Raw genomic sequence first — 23,468 nt, forward strand, 5'->3', positions numbered from 1 at the left:
TTTTTACTAAACGTATAGACTTCTGCAAAAATGTGATACGGAAACAGTGATAAGTACGTTAAATGTCCAGCACGTTATTAGCAAGCTGAGTGTTAGAGTTGACACTTCACGTGCACAAATGGGTAGACTATACCCTTGGAATTGTGGCAGAACACTTTGTCTCTACCAATTTCTCAACAGGTACACTGTGCTTGCACACACAAATTAATGGATATGACATATATCTAAGAGCATAAAATACCTCGAACAGTAAGGCAGGTGTGCCTTCGTACAGATCCAATAGGATAAAAGTTGAAGGAACAAACATAGCAGGCTTGATAGAAAGGATGCGTCTTGATAGAAACCAGAAACACTTGTACCTTCAGATGTGACTTACTGTCGCTGAGAGCGCTGGAACAATGAGACAAAAAATATTAAGGGGGGTCGGGCTTATATCGATAGGCCTATGTATGCCATAGTCTTGTAGGACTAAGCAACGTACTTAAATCCATATAGGAAATATAATTGTATGAGAAATAATTGACCAAAGAAAGATGTTTAAAAGGTTACCTTGCGCTACTACGCAGCTGAGCGGGGCGAGAATAAACCCTCTTCTTGAATTGCGTCTTTGTAGGAACTGCCGGCTGTGGTGTGTTGGGTGGCTTTCGAAGTTGGCGGAATTTCCAGTTCCCATATGACACAATGATAAATATGGTGCAAATCGATACCTGACCGAAAAAATCAGCACATGGTTTATATGATAAATAAGACATACACATTAATGTACACATTAACGGAGAAAGTTTGGGAAAATTGAACCATGCATTATGTGCTTTTTAGTTTATTAGACTAGTATGTAATAGTAGGCTACTTCATTTACATGATAATTCCTTCCACTATGTCGTATACTGCACAAAATTATTTCTAGTGCTGAATGGTGTTGTGTTCACACTCAGGGGTTTGGGAGTACTGCTAGTCGGATCTGACACTGTTGCTCAGCTTACCTTCTGCTAAGTGAATGTAATATAATGCAATTTTGAATTCAGTATAGGCTACACATGCTCTGGATGACATATCATAATAGTAATAACAACAACCACAACTATAATATAATCACAAAACGTACTGATTCTGGGAATATAGGCCAATTAATCTAATTTCACTGATTTGTTCACATTTTTACCGAAGCCAATCTTCCCCAGAAAAAAACACGCAACTTCATGGGAACTTCCTGTTTGGCTTGATTTCCAGTCACTTCGGTCATAAGGATCAATGAGGGGAAATGGAAGTTCCTTTTCCAGAATGGAAATAAAGGCATACGTAACAGGGTAATAAATTGTGATTCACTTGCCATTCCTTACAAGTGTCTAATTCATTTGCTCTTTAAGGTGGAACCTTGTTAACCGGTGTGTGTTGCATCATGTTGACGTGGGGCTGTGTTTCAGTTAGAACGGTCCCAGTCAGATGAATGCACATTGCCGGTGAGTCGTGCGTTTCAGACACTGTCCATGTGAATGTAATGTTTTAGTTATAAAGTGAATTTGAATGTGTTGATGGTACATTTCGGCATGTATCTGAGAAGTTTTGTAATTTTTTGTGTGTATTTTTGTTTATGACACCCAATATATACTGGAAGCTAGCCAGCTAACTAGCTAGTTATAGACGTAGCGGTACTGTAACTCCCATGCGGTGCATGCATGCCTGATCGTTTCCTTTTCTGTATGCTAGTTACGTAACGGTGCATGACGAGATCGGCTGTGCATCGCTAAATGCATGTATCTTCATTTTTTTCTCTACCAGAGCGAAAATAAAGCGACTGTGATGCAAAAAAGGTGTGCTATCGTTTTTTAAATTAAACACAACGCAGCTAAGAAACACCAGTTACACATAGGACTTCTACTAATAATTATATATAAATAAATCGGATTTTACCAATGCAAAGATGTCAGAAACGATGCATCCCGAGTTCATCCCAAATTGTATCAGGTGCACACTTTTTTAATCGGGGCAATCGCATCGTGAACTTTTATGCCGGTACACCGATGCGAATCGGTAAATCTTACCACGGACAGAAAGAGAAAACCCGCGGCCGGCGGTGCAGAGAAAGTGCGCCAAAAAAGAAAAAGGCTTTGCTGGTTGATGCAGTCCGCAGGTGATGGTGAGGGCAGTGGCGAAGAGGCAGAAACATGTCTTACTTACGTGCTTACGTGCTATGTGCTGTGAACTAAATGAACTAACTAAAGAACATTTTTTTTGTTAGCCTTGGGGTTTCAATGCTAGAGTCCCGCTGCAGGTTTGACCATTTCCAAGGTTTAACTTGTAAGACTCAGTGCACAAACGTTTAGAGACGTTTACACTAAATTTCTGTAAAGTGTTTTAAAACCTTGTCATCAGCTTTGACTGCTAATGGGTAAAATAAACAAATTTGATCATTTTCTTCTAGACTACTCATCAATTCTTTTTCACATTATAGCCTATAAGGCATATAATATTTGATGGCCAGCTCAGCAATAAAACGGATCTGTTAATTACTTTACAGTATAAACAAACAGGTGAACATGGCTTTGAACAAGAAGGGGAAAGGATGGAGGAGGATGGAGCAGGAACCTGCACAGACCCAATTAGAGGTGCACTTTTGAATGTTATTGTGTGACTGTGAAGTAAATTAGAGCACAAAACATCATTCATATGATCATGTTCGTCTACTTCATTCAAGTTATTTATTGTTGCATTACAAGAAATAGAATGGATGGCAATAGTGAATTTATGTGAATTTAGTTTGCTGTACATATAGTGTGCTTTGTATGGATATGTAGTGTGAATATACCGTGCTCCTGTGGATAGTCTGCTGGTTCTAATTTAGTTATGTGTTTAAACACTGTTGACTGTTTTGCAATATTTTAAATAATTCTGATAATAAAAGCAGGCTATTACGTCAAATTCGGTGTCAGGTGATCATTACGTTAATTCAACTTTGAAATTTTGCTTTCTGTGCACACAAACATGGGGAGGAAAACCTTGGAAAATGAGTTTCATCGTTTTCACCAGGGCCCCATTAACCTATTGGGCAACATGGGCTGCAGGCCAGGGCCCCAGCCACTAGGGTACCCTGGGAACAGCAAACACTTATTTAGAACGTGTCAGTCACGTCAGTTATTGGGCTTCCACGGTTGCTGTAAATTGACACCAAATCAACACCTTTGTTAAATGTTGGAATCGGTGTCTGTTAGATGCGTTCATGTTTAAACGTCAATCAATATCAATAAACATGTTTGGTGGACATAGTTTACACGTCGGTTTTGCTGAACATGAAAATACAACCCAAATCAAATGTTGGTTTTGGTTCAAATAACGTGTTTTTCAACTTGGGTTTTAGTTTTCCGGTTGAAAATTGTGGCCATAGGGCCCCGGGAGGTGTGTTAGCCCTGGGCCCCAGGGAGCCTTAACGTGGCCCTGAAGTATACAAGTGGAGCTCTGGCTTCAGGCTCTGGAGTTTTGCTCAAAACACATCTCTTACAATGAGCAACATACTGTTTCACGTCCTGTTCCATAGAGTCCCAATAAAAATGCTGTCTGGCAAGCCACAGAGTCCGCTGCTGACCCTGATGACCTGCATTATCATGTACCCCTCTCAGTACTTGATTCCTAAGAGAGACAGGGACAATGTACTGGAAAATTCTTTTTACTCACTGGTTGCTTGGAAGCACTCCTAACCGGGTCATGCGCTTCCCCCACTGCCTTAGTGTTCTGTTGGTTTCTCTTGACTCATGAGCTCTCTCTCTCTCCGTGATAGGCGGCGGCCCCTGTCCACAAAGAATCTCACATGGCTGATGACGGGATGCTGACACTGTCATACAATTCCTCATGAGAGAAAACAGGCAATGAGCTCTGCACCATGGATAAAACATGCTCCAACTGCTGCACATGGGACACTGCTCTCATTGTTGCCCCGTCATCCCAGCGACGATGAGCATGAAGCACAGCAGACACCTCCTACCAGCGGCATTCACCACACCCCCACAGACCTCAGTGGAACTCAGGGCAGATGACGGTAAACCTCTCCCCCTCACATCAGGCTGCTCACAGGAAAGACGGAACATGTCCTGCACCCCAGACACCTGCACACCTCTTGCCTCTTCCAGCAGTACACAGTAGCGTGTTCTTGTCAGTCTGTACATGATCCTGGGCTTAACAAAAGGCTCTCTATTCAATGCATCAGCCACAGTGTTCTTGGGTCCTGGAATGTACTGAATTTCAAAATCAAAAGGGGCTAATTTCGCTATCCACCTCTGTTCGCAAGCATCCAATTTTGGTTTGGTCAGGATATACTTAAGCAGATTTTTGTCAGTCCACACCGTAAACTCATGCCCTCGCAGCCAATGACTGAAGTTATCATGAATGACCCATTTCATTACGAGGAACTCAAGCCTGTGAGCCAGATATTTAAATTGAGCATGGTTCAGAGATTTACTTGCAAAAGCAATGGGTCTAGCAGTGGAATGGCCATCCTGCACCTGAGAAAGTACCGCCCCTAATCCACTGATAGATGCATCAACGGAAAGAGTGAAAGGCTCAGAAAAGTCAGGGTGAGCCAGCAGTCTTCAGTGCCTCAAAAGCTTGCTTACACTCAGCAGTCCAGTCTGCAGAGGTAAGCTTGCGTGATGGAGAAGGTCTCTTTTTGCTTTCAGTTCCCTGTGGTTTCCTCCCACCAGTGGTAAGCTGAAAAAGTGGTTTGGCTATCATAGAGCAATTCTCAATAAAATGTTGGTAATACACTACCATGTCAAGGAATGAACGTATCTTCTAAGCAGATGGGGTAACATTGTCAGACCCCACAATGTCACAGCGACTCAGCTACGTTGCTAATAGCTAGCACCTTATCAGGGTCTGTAGCTATGCCCTCTTGGGAAATAATGTGACCTAAAAACTTAACAGATTTCCTCAAAAATGTACATTTAGATGGAGACACCTTCAGGTTATGTGCTTGGAGACGCTGGAAAACCATTTCAAGCCTCCTCCATTTTTCCAAAAACCAGTAAATCGTCCAAATAATGAAGTAATAAAGTAATGACTGAAAATTCTGATTACCAAAAATAGTGAGCATCATCCTCATGAAAGTAGCTGGCCTGTTGCAAAGTCCCTGAGGCATGTGATTATATTCATGTAGACCCAGGCGTGAGGAGAAAGTGGTGTATTTCTTATCATCTTCATGCAATGGTACTGTTACGTCCTAGGACGTATTCGTGTGTGTGTCTCTCTCTCTCTCTCTCCCCCTCTTGCTCCCCGTCCAGGTTACAGCTTGATCGGCAGAGCGCGGCGATTGGCTGGAAGACGGGCGGGGAAATTTGAAAAGCGGCATCTGGGCAGGACCAGGACCCCCTCCTCCCCCGTGTAGCTCACTGTTAGAGAATGTGTGCGGGAGTGTGAATGCAGGCGTGTAAATATTGTAAAGTTTATGTATGTTACCTTATTCTCTGTGTCAGCCTGAACGTTCGTAGGGGGTGAGTGCCATTTTTTTTGACTGTCTTCTCCTGTTTTTCGTTAGTTAGGGAAGTTGTTTTGTATTTCGTTTTGTTGATTTCTTTTTGGTTGGTTAGCTAGCTTCCCTATTCCCCAGTTAGTTGTGTTTTGGTTATTTTGGCCTGGCTCACCCCTGAAGTATTTTTCGTTCAGGAACAAAAAAATAAATTAAAAAGGCTGACGTGAAGTACGCAGAGTGTGCGTGTGTTGTTCCGGTAGCAGGCGTTGGAGGACGTCGGGTTTATGTTCACCCCCACCCTAGATGGGGTCGTAACAGTACATTGTAGTAACCCGAAGTCAAGTGCAGCAAGGACAAATAAGTAACCCGAAGTCAAGTGCAGCAAGGACATCAGCCTGATGAGGAAAGGGGTGTGCATCTTTCACTGTGTGCGCATTCAACCATCTAAAATCTGTGCACAGCCTCAGCTCCCCAGGCTTTTTCCAGCAGAGAACAAGTGGAGTGGCATACTCACTACAAGACCTCCTGATTATCTCCCTTTCTTCCATCTCATCCAGTGTCTCTCAACTTCTGATACTGTGCAGGAGAGAGCCTCCGATAAGGCAGCTGAAAGAGGCAATCATCTGTTAACCGCATGCGACGACAAAAACCACGAGCCTTGCCACAATCCAGATGGTGCCTAGAAAACACACCCTCATATTTTTCAATCAGGTCAATCAATTTCTTCTTCCAGAACGGGGAAACCTCACATTCCTCCACAGACAGGTTCCAGAGCTCCATATTCTCAAGTCTAACATTGTCACTGGTTGCATGGCTATTAACCGAACTCTTAACCGTCAGGCTGCCATGTGAACTGCCACTGCTTGTCCTCCCCACATTTTGGTGCACTGCCTGCTCTGTGTTCATCTCAAAATCTTCCAATGCAATGCAGGGTAAACATCAGCTACTTTAGCGTTCCTACGCAAAGTGATCTTCGGCATTAAGGGGTTGACAATTTTAACTGGAAGCCATCCATCCTCCCATAAAGGTGAAACTACTCTGCCTATCAATATGTTCCGTGGCACACAGCGAGACGTGCTTGGTTCTATCACGACAGAGAGAGCTTGCTCTTATGCGGTAGACGGCCCCACACCACATGTTCACTCATAGGTTGGAGTGTAACTACCTTCTTAATCTTCACTGTTCCCACTTTGTCAGGAATTTCCTCCTCCCTCCATCTCTCAAGGTTGGCCAAAAATCTCAAAAACTGTCCTGTTTCATCTTGTTTTGATGATCTGACTTACCAAGCACATGCCAATAGGTCTTGTTGGACTTTAACAACTTAATTAATGGCTTCAGAATACTGGTGCCTACAATGATCTTGTCATCATGTCCCTCCACAACTAAAGCTGGAACCAAAAACGAAAGTTGAATTTTCAGTTCACAGATACCTACCGGAGTTGTTTGTTTCCCACCACACCCCACAAGGATAATGTCTGTTGGAGTTACCAAGTCGCCATCCACCACTCCCACCTCCCTCAGCCAAGGTACCAAATTCGCACGCAAAAAAGTGGCCATGGACCCACTATCCAACATCCCTCTAAGCTTAACTTTGTCCCCTGTTAGTACAGTAGTGAAAAATAAACCATTGCTCACAGAGGTTCTCATTGTGTTCTGGAGAATAACATACTTGTCTTAAGGCACTAACTCACAAGCAGCAGTATACACAGAATGAATATCTTCATCATCAGTGGAGGGAAAACAATTTAGACCCGCACTGCCCTCCTCCAAATGGAGGCACTAGTTTCCCTGAGAGAGGCTGGGCTGCTTCAATGTGGGAGACTCTTTCTGCACCGACTGATTGCAACTGAAACTCGTGTGCACTGGGGAGAAGCACTTGAAGCACAGCTTGTACATGCTGCAGTGATCGTTAGTGTGGTGATCAGGGCTGCCACAAACTTTACACTCACGGGGGCGGGTTTGCTTACATGGGCTAACTGACTGTTAACTAACAGCATTTTCTCCAACAGACCCAGGACTCTGTCCAAAGTGTGACCCTCTGTCTCAAAAGATAGCTGCTCTGACACAGTGCCACAGCCAGATGTGGGTGATGTGTCCAGCTGACCTACAAAGGCTGCCCCCTGATGGCAAGATTCATTTGAAGAAACTACATGCTGTGACATAGAATAGAATAGAATAGAATAGAAAGCCTTTATTGTCATTATACAAGTACAATGAGATTTAAAGCTTCTCTATACAGTGCACACATAACTTAAACATAGAAATAAAATAGAAAAGAAAATAAAACTATAGTAGAATATAAAAACTATAAAAGTATAAAATATAAAATTACTAACAACTGTACATAAACTCTGCAAAGGTTGTGCTAAAGTGACTGAGTGGCTAGATATGCAGTTTGGAAGGAGACAACTAAAACAGATTGTGCAAAAGGGCAGTTAACAGGTAGTTATGGTATAATAGTGCAAATCTGCTATGATGAGTCAGTGCAAGTTCTTAGCAGCTTTGTGATGGTGATGACATTGCCAGTGGTGAGCGGGCATGTCAGTTCTTAGTGCAAACTGGAGTTGAGTATGGAGACAGCTCTTGGGAAGAAACTGTCTCTGAGTCTGTTTGTTTTTGCTGATATGGCTCTGTAGCGTCTGCCCGATGGCAGCAGGTTGAAGAGGTGGAAGCCGGGATGTGTGTAGTCCTTTATGATGCTTCTGGCCCTGCCTAGGCATCGGGAGTTGTAGATGGTGGTTAAGGTAGGTAGAGGGCAGCCAATAATCTTTTGTGCGGTGTTGGCTACCCTCTGCAGTCTGTGCCTGTCAGCTCCTGTGCAGCTTGAGTGCCACACTGACACAGCGTAGGTCAGCAGGCTCTCAATGGCTGATCGGTAGAAGGATACCAGCAGGTCAGTGTTGAGTTGCTCTTTCCTGAGCACTCTCAGGAAGTGGAGTCTCTGCTGCGCCTTCTTGACCAGTGCTGTGGTGTTGGTTGTCCAGGAGAGGTCAGCGGCGATGTGGACCCCCAGGAATTTGAAGGTCTCCACCTGCTCCACGCTTTCGCCGTTGATGTACAGGGGGGCAGGGGCGGCTTTGCTCCGTCTGAAGTCCAGGATGAGTTCCTTAGTCTTGGAGATGTTCAGCGCCAGGTTGTTCAAGGCACACCACTCACTGAGTCTAAGGACCTCATCTCTGTAGGCCGCCTCGTTCCCTTCTGTGATCATCCCCACCACTGTTGTGTCGTCTGCAAACTTCACAATGATGTTCTCAGGGTGGGTGGGTCTGCAGTCGTGTGTGTAGAGAGAGTAGAGCAGTGGGCTCAATACACACCCTTGTGGCGAACCGGTGCTGAGCGTGCGGGGGGATGAGAGGTGGGGACCAAGCCTCACATGCTGGGGACGGTTGATTAGAAAGTCTTTTATCCAGGAGCAGGTGGTGGGTGGGAGTCCCAGGTTGGCCAGCTTGGGGATAAGAATGTCCGGAATTATTGTGTTAAAGGCTGAGCTGTAGTCAATGAATAGCATCCTGACATAGCTCCCCTTTTTCTCCAGGTGTTTCAGTGCAGAGTGGAGTGCGGTGGTTATTGCATCCTCAGTGGATCTGTTTGGCCGGTATGCAAACTGATGCGGGTCAAGCGTGGGAGGAAGGCAAGCTTTGATGTGTCTCAGCACCAGTTTCTCAAAGCACTTGGTGATGACTGGTGTGAGAGCAACGGGGCGAAAGTCATTGAGGGTGGCTGTAGGTGACTTTTTGGGGACTGGGATGATGGTGGCCGATTTTAGGCAGGCTGGGATGGTGGCTTGTTCCAGTGACAGATTGAAAATGTCAGTGAAGACTGGAGCTAGCTGGTCAGCGCATGCCTTGAGTACTCTCCCTGGTACTCCATCCGGTCCTGTGGCCTTCTTGGGGTTGACGGCGCGGAGCACGCGTCTCACGTCCTCCAGCTCCACGGTGAGTGGGGGGGTGGCTGAGGTTGGTGTGGGTTGTGGTGGGGGATGGAGTGGTGTGGCTGGCTTCCGAGCTTGGGCCTCAAAGCGTGCAAAGAAGCTGTTAAGCTCCTCTGCCAGTGCTGCGTCTGAGACCACAGGCGTCGCTGCAGAGCCCTTGTAGTTGGTAAGAGACTGTATGCTCTTCCACACCTGTCGGGGGTTGTTGAGTTGCCCTTCTATCTTCTCCTTGTAGTCTGCTTTGGCGGTCTTGATGCCTTTCCTCAGGTTGGCGCGAGCTGTGCTGTAGAGCGCTCTGTCACCAGATCTGAAGGCTGCATCGCGGGCCCGGAGGAGTGAGCGGACCTGGCTGGTCATCCACGGCTTCTGGTTCGGGTACACCTGGATAGTCTTTTCCACAGTGACCATCCCCATGCAGTACTTGATGTAGGATAGTACTGTGTCTGTGAATGTAGCCAGGTCCTCATGCTGGAATGTCTCCCACTGTGTCTGTTCAAAGCAGTCCTGGAGTCGGGGGAGGGCATCGTCAGGCCAGGTGTTAATGGTCTGTCGTTGGGGCTTTGCTTGTCGGCTGAGGGGGGTGTATGCAGGGGCCAGGAAGATAGAGAGGTGATCTGACTGGCCCAGGTGGGGGAGGGGTATGGCTTTGTAAGCATTCTTGAGGTTGGAGTAAACATGGTCCAAAGTTTTACCTTCCCTGGTTGAACATTTCACATGCTGGTGAAATTTTGGTAAAACAGTCTTGAGGTTTGCCTGATTGAAATCACCTGCGATGATGTGCGCGCCGTTAGGGTAGGCACGCTGGTGATTGTTTATGGCGTCGAGCAGCAGAGAGAGAGCGGTACTTACATTAGCGTCTGGTGGTATGTAGACGGCAGTGATGACAACAGCAGTTAGCTCCCTGGGTAGGAAGAAGGGTCTGCATCTCACCGACATGAATTCTAGGTCCGGAGAGCAATGTCTGCCCAGTACAGTGCTATTGTTACACCAACCTTCATTCACATAGATGCAAAGCCCACCACCTCTTTTCTTCCCCGAGTCGCTAGTCCTGTCAGCTCTGTGTAGCGTGCGGCCAGCTAGCTGCACGGTAGCGTCGGGTATTAGCGGATGTAGCCAGGTCTCTGTGATGATTAATGTACAGCATTCACGAACGTAGCGATTTCCAGCCAGTTGTAATTCCAAATCGTCCGTCTTGTTTACCATGGATCTGGCGTTTGAGAGGTAGAGGCTTGGTAGAGGAGGTTTGAGTGACTGTTTCCTCAACCTGGTCAACAGGCCAGCTCTACAGCCACGCTTCTGTTTCCTCTCGCGACGCCGCCTCCTCCGCCTTCCAGACCCGATAACAATCCACGGAGACCCCGCTGGTCTCGCTATCTCGTCCGGAATGTCGTGGGTGCGATGAAAGTCGCTGTAAACGGTCATTTTCCGCTGAAAACCGATGTCCAGTAAGTCCATACGGTTATAGTGTTTATCAAAGTCCGGTGTAGGCGAACAACACGCAAAAATACACACGAAAAACATAAAAAACGTGCACAGATAGGGAGAGCTTGAAGCCGCTGCAACAGCGTGCGCCGCCATCAGGTTCACAGGAGCTTTGTGTTCTTTCATGTACTCATCCACCCTTTCCTGTATCTCACTTGCTGTCTACTCCCGATATGGTTTGCTCTTAAACACGAGAGCCAATTCTTTGCTCGGGCACTGACGGACAAACATGATGACAACGTGGCAATTGAAGTCGGTCTCAGATTCTCCCTTGCTGCTTCACTGGTGATAACATAAAACCCCTACCTCTGCCCATACCAAGTTCACCCATATGATCACTGACAGCAAATGTCTCCTTTGCAATATATTTGCTTATCCCTCAGTGCCTAACATATAATATACCACACACATTGAACGTCAGAAATAGGTACCCTTTCTCAAGAAACAGAATACAGATACCCAATCAAGAATGTAAAAAAAACTACAGATCACTCAGTAATAAGCAATACAATTTAACTAGACCATGAAAAGGATCCAAGACTCCAATCCCAAGAGGCATAGAGAGCAGAAGGCAGGTGGATATCGTCGGCAGCAACAGCGGTGGTCGGCTACAGCTGACCAGTTGATAGGTCACGGCACCAGTTTTGTAGTGGGGTCCAATCTGCGTTGTGTTATGGTTGGGGGAAAAACAACACTGTCACTCTGGCTCTTCTTCAAGGCACTTTATTTTCACCACCTGTGATAGTAAGATTGTCAGTGGTGAATAACCGGCTATCACACTAGCCCTCAGCAGCGCCTATCAGAAGTATTGAAAACCTATTGAGAACTTGTCAACAGTTCATCAGGTCAGTAGGGGGAGTTTAGAGTCTTCGTAGTCACCGGATCTTTTGAGTCTGAATGAACTGTTGTACTGAGAACTTGTCAACGGTACATCGGGTCAGTAGTCATCGTAGTCACCAGATCTTTTGCATTGTCACACATTGTCAACAGTACATCAGATCATTCAGTACACAGTACACAGTGGGGGCGTTTTGAGTCTTCCAGAGCCAGTCACATGCTGTAGTCACCATGGTCAGCATAGTCACTGAGCCGCTGTGCCGAGATGGCCAGTGGGAGGTGCTTCGAATGTTTTAGCATTTCAGCCAATGCTGAAGTGAAGGCCAATGCTACAGTTTTGTGATAGGCTGCTTCATGGACAGACCACATAGCTAATATCCACTGCAGGGAGGGTTATAGCTGCTAGGCCAGCTAATCAGCGCACGTGTTTGCAAAGAGGAAGGAATGAATCTTTTAGACTAGCGATTCTCAAAGATTCATTCAAAAAGATTTGTTTGTTCACGTACTGCACATCACTAGTAAGGATCTAGCTGAGCAGCGAGAGTCTCGGTTTGACAATTGCTTGCTTGCTGACACACATAACATCCAATAAAAAGACATAATGCAGTTTATACCCATTACAGAAAAAAACCATTCAGCATGGAAATCGAATTTAATATACGCTAACATCAGAGAACCCACAATTTTAAAATCAGAACTAAAAGTTTGACTCAAGACCACCCAGTCATGTAGACAATAATATTTGCCTTTGTTTTGGCTACTAGCACATGATAAATTTAATATTATTGTCTTTTCTTTCTGTCCTTGTTCTGTTTGTGAATGTTGTAGGCTATATTAAATTGCTATGTTACACTTCCTGCTTGTACTGTTTTTAATAAACATAAATTTGGTGCAACTAGGGTTGCCACCTTTGATTTGTGAAAAACTGGGACACTTGGACCATTTTTTTTTTTATTTTTGTTTACAGTTTTTTTTATTTTCTGTTAACAGTTGCAGGACTCCCTATTGCCTCTCTTACCTATATTTGTCCTGACGCAGACGCACTCCCTGACAAAGCTGCACTCACTCTGGACTCCTTTGTCTACTGCTGTCCCTTTCTATATTAAATATATTTTTAACTTTAACGTGTAAACATATACTGTCTTATTATAATCTGCTATAAAATCTAATCATATGTCCAAAGGTATACTCCCTTTAGAAATGAAAACATGATTAAATGTATTATAATAGCTTATAAACAACTATTTAACTTAGTGAATTTGGGCAACCTAAGACTGACATTTCTCACCTCTTTTTCGCACTTACTTTATTGCCACAATCCATAGATAAGTAGGCTAGCTGTGGCCATGAAGCACTCCGTGGTATACACTGCTAAGCTCCACTATTGCTATCCTATCATCCTCTGGTGAACCTTTTTTTGTCATAAAAGTTAAAATGACTAGATTTTGTGTGTTTGCTTAATACAAATCTCTGGTGCTTCTTTGTTGTTGCATGATTTCCAGCACTGTTTTTCCTTCATATTTAACTGAAATTTTGGCTGGACACAAAACACAGGTGGCGGAGAACAGGTCTCCTTGGGTGGGCCTTACCCATTCAGAAAAGTTTTCTCTTTTCGACCAGTCTGAGTTGTAGCCTACGTTGTAAATCGTTTTTTCTTTGATGCTGGTGGCTCGTCCTCCTCGTCCATCTCTCCCCCCATTTCACAAAACCGACAAAATAAAAAAAAAAAAAAAAATTATAAAAACGTTACCTAGCAACTGAACTCACGGTGGGGTCGTGGATGTGGATGCGCGTGGCAGACCGACAGCCCGGGCAGTTGCTAGGCAATAAGGTAAGCTTTCGTATGTCCGCTACCAATCAAATAAAAGTATAGACATGGCCAATCGTCGCTGTGTTTTACCTGTTTTTACCCGTTTACTGGCACAGGATTGGATGTATAAACAAAACCAGGAAGAAAACAGAATCGCAGTAGAAGGAAACCAAATGAGGTTTTATTTGAAACTATGACTGCATCCGAATACTCAGTATGCACTAACTTCGGTTAAGAACGTACTACCCGACCGTTACTGTAGTACGTACTATTGAGTATGCGAGGGAGTAGTAAGGACACAATGCCCCATATGCACGGCCGCGCGTGACATATTTCCAGTGAAATCTCAGGTTGTTCGGTTCCTTCCGCTGCCCGTAGAATGCTATAGGAATGCCGGTCGCCAAAACAGCCTAAACTCTGCTAATGTTATTGTTGTTCATTTATGTTACTTCGATTTGTGTGCATACATTTACCTAATATCATTATGACATCTAAACGTCATTTAGTGTCATTTCAAAGATGGCAGGACAGCTCTTCCAGCCACCACTGCTGTGTGCCGCTATGTACAGCATCTGCTAAATGTAACTCTGGGTTTGACACTCCTGCAGTAATGCAGAAATGTTTTGTAAGGGATGTTTAAAAAGAAGTAAAGATGACAGGACAGTTTCGAACATAGGACATGATTGGATAGAAGGATAGCTGAGTAAGTAAAATATTTTCTGCTTTTGTAGCCATCACGTAAGGTAAAACTACTAATGTCATAATTAATCTTCAAATTCTGAAATAAACTCCCGTTTGTTTACAGTATTACAGACCAACTAGAAAGCTTGCCAATTTCCACTTAGCTATCCTCAGCTATACTGTAACTGCATTACCACTGTTTCAGCTATCCTGAATAGCATTGCCTCTGTGGTTATCGAAGCTGAAGTGTGGTAACATTAGAAGAGAAAGAACTCAGAACATGTTCAACAGAACTTTGAACGTGACATTTAATTTACTAGTCCTACTCTCAGCTGGTGTGGCGTCTCTGCTTTCTTCATAGAGCGGTAGCAGTGAGCTCTCACAGAGATCTCATTTGTGGCCCTATTTTTACCTGACACTTTAAGAAAACATTACAAGCACATTATGAGAAACAAATAGTAACGTGATTAGCCTACTGCTGGACAGATCATGAATATAAAACCCCAAAGCCACACTAGCTCAGGGTAGCTGGCGTTAGCAAATTACCTTCAAAATTGCAGATAAGACGACACATAAAACTTGAAACCTTTCTCAAGTTTGCTCTGCGGCGTTGTACTGGATGCCCGGACAACTCTCCGCACATCACTGAGTTTACGCAACTCCAGCAAATAACGAGTGAACTTCGTCGACTCTGCCACAACCTGTTTTCTTCTGCGTTCAGTCTCGCTGACCGGAAATTTCAGAGCCCCCTCACATCAAACGCGGAAGTGATACGTGCATAGAGCCCATTCGGACGTACTCCATCACCATCTTACTTGTCATTTGACCCGGATGTTTAAATGTTTACATGTTTTAAAAATCAGTCTGCTTTACTTAGCTGACTGTCAACTTGAGGTAAAACGAAAAGCTAACGTTACATAACAAGTCAATTGATTTGTTACCTTAACCAAGTTGACTACACCGCCATCTTCTTTCTCTTTTTTCCCGGGGAATTCCTCTTCTTCGGTTATTCAGGCTCCAGCTGAATTATGGGATAGCGTACTGTTGTACGTTTGCATACTTCGGATGTTGTAGGTCATCCGGGTACCGTTCGACTACTATTAAATAAGTATTCGGACACCCTACGGATTGTGACGTACTGCTTTTCGCGTACTATATAGTATGGAAGTATGAATATTCGGATGCAGCCTATGAAATTCTAAATTTGTACGAAAGACTGCGGGGAAACTTGCGCACCTGTTGCCACGGCGACGCGTGTGCGAGGAATTGTGGGTGCGACTTCAGGGAGAGGCAGCAGCGGGAAGAACGGCAGAGGTTTGAGTAGCCTCCAAGTTACTTAATTTAAGATTAGTTCAAGATTTGTCCCAGTTCAAGCAGTGTGCGTTACTGAAACATTGTGAGTAATGTTTACATTTACAGTATTACCGTCTGTTATATTAGAGCGGTTCGATGTTAATTGTGTTAACCGCTAAGTGCTAGTAATAGCCGCTAGTTAGTATCACATTAAGGTTAACGATGTTAATATTAGCCATGCTATTGCTAACATGGCGGTTACCCACGTTATGTAGTTAATATGCCATGGTGATTTATGTGTATGTTGAGCAAACATTTATATTGATATTATCGCAGTTGTGTATTAGTACATGTTATGCAGTGTATGGTCTCAGTGCAGTGACCTTTGTTTTGAGAACTACGCGCACACACACACACACACACACACACAGACTCACAAGTTCAGGCAGTGCACTTGTAGCAGGATTAATATTGACATTATTATTTCACTAGTATTTCATATCCATGTTGCTGGGATTAGCTGTTGTTTTAGTTATTCATTTCTTTGTGGTCGCCTATCTGCTTTTATTTTGTTGAATTGTTTCGGTGTTCTTCCTTGGTTGAGGCATTTTGGGATTGTAATGATTCATGGGAGGTCACTTGAAAAGGGGGTGTGGCTAACAAAGGGTTAAGTCCCCTGCGCATCCATATTTCTCCCCTTTTACTGTACGCTCTAATGATCGAGGTCAGTGTGACATGTGCTCCATGTATAACTTCTTTATAAAAGTTGATAATATCCATCCACAATCAACATGTATAATCCCCTGTCTCACATAGGTTCTGTATGGTTTTATTATCTGTGTATTGAGTGCAAATTTCGATTTTTACTTATTATTTTTAATACATTCAATCGTATACTGACATCACATGCTAAACGATTGACAAGCTAACTGTAAGCTGCAGGCTGTCAATCAGCTAGCTTGCTAAAATTTGCCTGGCTTGTCAGAGTCAAACATGAGTTTAGTAACATGGATGTTTCATTATAAAAACAAAAAAATTATTGCCGAATCGAGTGTTTGATGGTTGTGTCGTCGGGGCTATTGAGAGTGATTGCTGCGATGGTTTATTGACAGGTGGAAACGTTCAATTCCACATCGTGGATCCTCTTCTTTTCTGTTATATGCACTCTTATGCAGGTATGCATTTTCTTTACTTTTGCAAACATTGGGTTTCTGTGTACTTTATTTTGGAAAGTGTAAAGATATGGCGATCGCATAATTTTGTTTAATCACTAGGTTATATGTATCATTAGTATGTATCTGGTCCAAGTGGGTGTATGTGTTAGCCACCTGCGCTGCCCCCTCGTTGCGCTGTACGGCGCCCCCCTTTACTGTACGCTCTAATGATCAAGGTGGAAACATTCAATTCCACATCGTGTATCCTCTTCTTTTCTGTTATATGCACTCTTATGCAGACTGGCAATAAATGTGGATGCAGCTACGTCGTTGTGGGTCTCCGTCTTTAAAAAAAATACATCGCAGACTACAAATTGAGCCGGTTACACTGGTGCCGTGACCTGGATCACTGGCTAAAGCACAGCTTGACCGCCAGTGGTCGCTGAGGAGTCAGAGGAGGTCAAAGGGGGGTGAGTGTAGCAGAGCTGCAGTGATTAGCTCATGCGAGTCCTGCGTAAAGCCTTAGGTAGCGGGTAGCAGGTAGCCGAATGGTTGCAGCGGCTACGTCACTCCCCCTGAGACCTGGTTAAGTAGCGTTGTCGCCAACAGGCTAACGGCAATTTGCCTTTAGCTCAACTGGCAACGACGCTGGCTTTAAGGGGTTGGCAGCGAGCAGTAAGAACCTCAGTTCGAAACTCGCTCGCTCGCTGATCCACGTAACATCATATTAAAACACAACGCAAGATACCACCCCTTACACACTAACAAGTGTGGAGGGCTGAGAAGTGACATCACTGTCACACGTCCATTGCCATAATATATGCTGTGCTGTACCAAACAAATTAATTACAGTAAAAAGTTAATCAACCCTGTGTTGCATCTTCTGTATTCTGACCGATACCCTGGGACGAACACTGCTAAGCCTAACCCAGATAGAACTTGAAGCTGGGGCTTAGATGGGTCTCGCATATATAGCCCAGTTAGGGCCCACATAACACCCACTGTAATACTGCATGTAACCCATGTGGGCAGTGGACATGGGGCCTTTATGGACCCATGGACAATCCCATATAGGACCCATTTTTCAGCTCATATCTTACCCACGTGGGCCCCACAATCTAATCTTGGCTGGGAAGTAAGATACAGTCCTTTATGGGTTCCTACCCAACAAAATTAGAAGTACATTTTCGTGAGGGAAAAAAAAAAAAAAATTGTGCCCTGGGAAAGATTAATAATTTTCCAGTCGCTCAAAAAAAAGGACAATCCCGACAAAACTGGGACAGGTGGCAACCCTAGGTGCAACTAATGTGTTGTGCATGGTCCCTGCTAAATAAATAAATGCTAATAAACTAAACTAATTCTAACACACCATCGGTCGAGCACGCTCAGGTAGGCGTAGCAGATGTAAGCAACTAACATGATGATTGACTCTACTTGAGATTTCTAAGAAATTTTCCGAACCTCTCTCTGAATGCTACAGGAGGGGGCGGACCAACTTGATGCCTCTCAGTTCGGTAAGTACTACTAATGTCATGCAATAGCTCTTTAGCTAGATAACTGAGTACTGTAGCGTATGTGCTTGATGATAGGTTCTTAGCTAGTTAGCCAATATGCCTTGATTTTGTCCAGGGGTCAGTAACTCAAATGACAGAAAGAGACTTTTTTTTTTCAGAATGTCACAAGAACACAACATTCTGAAAGCTGCTGTAGATTCCCACTTTTAAGACACCCAAAAAAGCCAAGATCCTAGGATAGCAAGAAGGTTATGTCTTGAATAGATGTGCTGAGAGCTAGAGGTGAGATGGGTGTTTTGCAGCCTACTTTATAGATCAGACAGGGAGTAGCCTCTCCTGTCTGATCTATATCAGCTGTAATCAGATTAACCAGCAGCGATCAAATGGTCTGTATATAATTTCACGAAGCCTGTTAAGTTTCATATCTTAATAGCATGTCAACATGGCTGCATGTATCTTGTAAGCATGCAAATGCTAACTTCACAGTTCTTATATGTTTTTTTGTTCTTGCTGCATGTGCAGTGAACTCCAAAAGTACTTGGAAAGTGACCCATTTTGCTATTTTGGCTCTGTAATCCAGCATTTTGTATTTGGTGAGTGGCTAGGGGGTTGAAGTGTAGACTGTCTTAATATGAAGGTATCTTCATCCATATCAGATGAAATTGCAGCAGGTTTTGTACATAGCCTCCCATGTAATGTGGTGAAATTTTGGATGCACTTTGTAAGTTGCTTTGGATAAGAGCATCACCTAATGACTAAATTGAAATTGTAATTATTTATGACTGTATATTACAACATTTGCAAAAATACAGAATGCCCTAAAAAATAAATGTATCAGCTTAGCCTACATAATGCTAGTGCACAAAATCTAACCCTTACATGTCACAAACATTGATTCTCAACTCTTAAAAGGAACCCTAAATATCATACATCAGTGTAATTCATTGGAAGACAGCACACCCTGGATTCACCCTCTTTGCCCGCTCTTCTCCACGCCCCGGTGGAAACTTGGCCCCTCCCTCCCGAAGGATAGTACCCCCTCACAAGTAAGTGCACACACTCCAACCCACAGCACACAGTGGTCTCCTCACACTCTCATACTCTGGCAGAAAGCAAACACTGCAAATTCCCCTCTCAAGCTGTGGTTGGCACCTCCCTCTGGCCAGGGTGAGCTGGTCCCGAATCGGGGCTGACCAGGGTTGGGATCACAGGCTGCCACCGGGAGCACTCACACACACACACACACACACTTATTATACACAGGTGTTGCTGCTGATCACCTCTCCCCAAAGCAGCAACAGCAGCAAAAAAATCTTATAATGAAAACATACTAACAAAAAAGACTCACCCAAAACACCCTTATGTCCCCAATCTAAAATAGATTCCCTTGGCTGTCCGGACACCAGGCTCCACGTAGTCGTGCTGCTAGGTGGGATTACGCTGCCTTCCCAATCTGATCCCTTGCTGCCCCTAAACTCCTATGAACGTGAAGAGGGAACTGAGAAAACCAGTGTAGCCACTCCTGGTCTCACACACACACACACACACACCTCATGCAGGACTGAATGCAACTCATTCCTTACGGCTGGCGCAACCCTTTTGTCGGCCCTGGTTACATGAAGGAATTGCAAAGGAAGAAACACTTGGCATGCAGTGTCTGGTTTGAAAAAGCAGTTTTCATGTCTCTGGGTGGGTTGCACCATCAAGGATTAAAATGAGCATAGGTTATGGCTAATCAAGGATTTGTTGATCTAGGTTTTATTTTAATTTGAGTTTCGTTGCACCACTTAATTTTAAGCATCGCTGAACAAATCATTGATTAAAACCTTGACCTGCGATTAATTTTGATTGTCCGCCATGATGGATGGGCCAGTGTAAATAAACAGCAACAATGTTACTCTCTTGAGACTAATCATTAGCGTTACGTTTTTCCTTCCCCTGAGAGAAAGCTGGCATAGACCTATGTTAAAAGTAGCTTGTGCAGCCAAAGAAGAAAATTTTCAATATTTAAACAGTCTACCGTTAGCTGTTTCCTGACCAAGCTAGGAAAATGTCACAGTGGGTACAGAGTTCACGTTTCACAAGCCACAAAAAAAATTATAGCAATTAATGGGGCAATATGCAAACATCATTGAAGACAAAAGAACAGAATTTCATGGTGAGGAAAAAAAAGAAGAGGTATGGGTCCAGTTGAGTACAAGTTTCAGTGCTTCTGCGGGGATCAAGGACAAACGAGATGTGAACAACTTGAAAGCCTGCTGGAAAAACTTAAAAGAAAAAGCGAAAAAAGACGCTGCCCAGGAAAGGAAGGACACTTTTCTCACTGGAGGAGGACCCCCAGCTGGAGAAATGAATCCGTTGTTGCAGAAAATGGTCCTGATGATGATGCCATTGATGACCAGCCAATACCAGCAACATCGACCTACGAGTTGCCCGGAGCTTGTTAAAGCTAGTTAAAATTGTTGTTTAGCTTGCTAGCTAGAGAAGTAATGTTATGTTGAATGTGTCTACCTAAAGATGTAGGTCTACATTTCATGTTGATGTTTGCATGTTTAATATTTTGAACAGCAAAACATCCAACAATTAGACAAGCTTATCTAGCTAGCTAGCCAGCTAGCAACATGAATCACTCACCTTAGCTAACGTTAATTAATTGTGCTGTACCAAACTACTTTTCAAATCCTGTTTGTCTTTTAGATAAGAATGATAAAGATGTGATGCCTGTTGTCCCCTCCGCTCCTGCCATCATGACAAAACATGTCAGCGATGGAGCAGCCCTGGGACAAGATCCAGTTCAGCAGTTTAGCCCCTCAAAGACCAAGAGGTAGAAAAGGGACTTAAATGAATACCATTTCGGTGTAATGGAATTAGAGAAAGAGGATATAATTTTCAGATGGAAAATGCAGTTACAGAGAGAAGTGCTTCTTTTACAGAAGGAAGTACTGCAGCTTCAAAAAGATAAACTTATGGCAGGCTTACAACCATTGCAAATTCTTCTTAATGAAGTCTAGTATAAACAGATGGACTGTGGGGAATAAACTATTTTGCAATTTAACTAATCTGTTGCTGTGCTGTGTGTGGTCTAAAGGGAAACAGGGAGGTTTTAACAGGCAACTGTCAGAGTTGTCAGGGAAAGGACCCAGGCGCAGACAAAACAGGCAGTAAAAGAGATCCTTTAATAACAGGTTCAAGCGCACAGGCAAAGTTGTAATGAAAACCAGTCCAAAGTCAGTAACCAAAAAATCCACAGGGAAAACACGGTATCAAAAACGGCAGGCAAAAAGGGAGAATCAGGAACAGGCAGAGTCAAAAAGCCGAACAGATCAAAACCAACAAACGGCGAGAACGACACAGGAATAAGGCTGAGACGATCAGGCAAAGAACAAAGGAAACAGCAGGGTATATATACATGGGCTGGTGATGAGAGAACCGGGAACAGGTGTGCAGGATGGGCTTCAGGTGATGGGCGTGGCAGCAGGGCAGATAGGCAGGACAGGAGGTGGGGCGATGGCTGAAAACAAAACAAAAGCACATGCATGGGAAAAAACAAACAAAAGACACACCCACATTGACAGACAGGGAGAAACCAGCTGCTCAGGCTGGAGTACTGACAGCAACATCCTATTATATCAACAATGAGAACAATTGCTGGTATTTATCATATTCTCATCACTTCTAACAGCATATAATTCGCTATAAACAAAGATAACAAACATATTACCCTGGCCATGCATACATACAGTGCAGCATAACATTATCAGCATAATTAATTAACATTTAGCTAGCATAGCCATTACTAGCTACATGGCAATTTCCACAAAACAAGCGCGGCAAAATTACATTCAACTAAAACCTTTTTACCGTGTATATAATTCAGCGAATCAATTATAAAACTAAAACTAAACACTCGGGAAACGGTAGCAGCATTACATTGCACAATAGCAAATAAACAAATTATGTGCGGAATGTTCCGCCCAAATTCCACATTACCGCATTGTCTTCAAATGTAAGCACAAACAAAGGAAAATGCATACTTATCTTCAGCTACGCACACCATTACCCGAGTACCACCAAACTGATAACTAAACAGTCCCGGAGCTAATCGCAACTTTTACACGGAGGTAACTCGCTTGTTACTCATTTCACTATCCTCCAAACACGCTGCCTGCACTCGCCTCTTCCCAGCATGCTGATTGGCTGAAACGGCACAAGTGGGTGTGATCGGGCATGGCACTCCCGTAAAGGGCAGCATGTATCTCCTCTCTTAGAGCCTCTTGAACAAACAGTTCTAATTGGTTCTGTGGGTCTTTTATACACTTCTGTTGTTACATTAATTGTAATAAAGGACAGATGAAGGCTACAATCTGAACTGAGCATCTTTTTTAGGAAAAGGAAGAAAACCAAGGCAACTGTACTTTAGAGCATGAAGACATTAGAAAGCATTTAATCAATGGTTATTAATAAATGAAAACATTAAAAACTCTTCAGCCAGAGGATCTTCCTCAGGGAGTCAAACCAAACAGGTGGCCATTGAACATCGTTCATGGGCTTGGCTGCATAGGAAAGGTGTGTCTACAGGAGTGACTGAATCCTATGACCTACTCTGTACTACACAAACAGAACACACAAGAAAATACAGGAAATCATTACTATTTACATGAACATTGTATATCACAGTAATATAACTGGATATTACAATTACAAAGGGAACAATATTGTAAATAGGCTGTTAAATAAAAGTCCTCATTGAGGCCTAGGATATACAGTTTGCTTTACTTTAAAAATCCAATAGCACTAGATTTTTTAAATAGATTTGACCTCTTTCAATGGAACATCATACATACCTTAATTATGCAGCAAAATGGTTCTCAATTAAGGTTCTCCAAACAGCATTTCCATTTGCAGTGGCAGCAGTGTGCTCCTCCTGGTAATCTTCTCTGTCGTCATGGGAATCCTCTTTAGCCTCCTCTGGCAGCCCATCTCCAAGTCTCTTCCCAAAGTTGTACAACACTGCCACTGCAACAATGACTGTCAGTGTTGTCCTTAACTTTGTTCCAAGCCCATCCTGCAAGCAGGGAAACCTTCATTTCTAAACTCCAGACACTCTCTCCACAAGACCTCTTGCTGTGGTGTGGCAGGCATTGTACCGTCTCTCCGCTGGCGTTTGAGGGTTCAAAAGGGGGGTCATCAGGTAGGCATGGCAGGGATATCCATTGTCACCTATTAGGTGGCCTTGAAATGCCTGCCTTTCAAGCATAGCTCTGAGGTGGCCGTTATCAAAAATCCTGCTGTCATGTGTTGATCCTGG

General features: G+C 43.8%; 1 long non-coding RNA gene across 1 annotated transcript; it reads left to right on the top strand.

Annotated features, from left to right (window-relative positions):
* Nucleotides 1-1,438: 1,438 nt before the first annotated feature.
* Nucleotides 1,439-5,673, top strand: LOC118789448. The gene is made up of 3 exons (XR_005005456.1): nucleotides 1,439-1,460; nucleotides 2,519-2,606; nucleotides 3,773-5,673. It is a non-coding gene; the product is annotated as an uncharacterized LOC118789448 (long non-coding RNA).
* Nucleotides 5,674-23,468: the final 17,795 nt, after the last annotated feature.

The sequence above is a fragment of the Megalops cyprinoides genome, chromosome 14 (genome assembly GCF_013368585.1).
Source record: "Megalops cyprinoides isolate fMegCyp1 chromosome 14, fMegCyp1.pri, whole genome shotgun sequence".
Classification (NCBI taxonomy): domain Eukaryota; kingdom Metazoa; phylum Chordata; class Actinopteri; order Elopiformes; family Megalopidae; genus Megalops; species Megalops cyprinoides.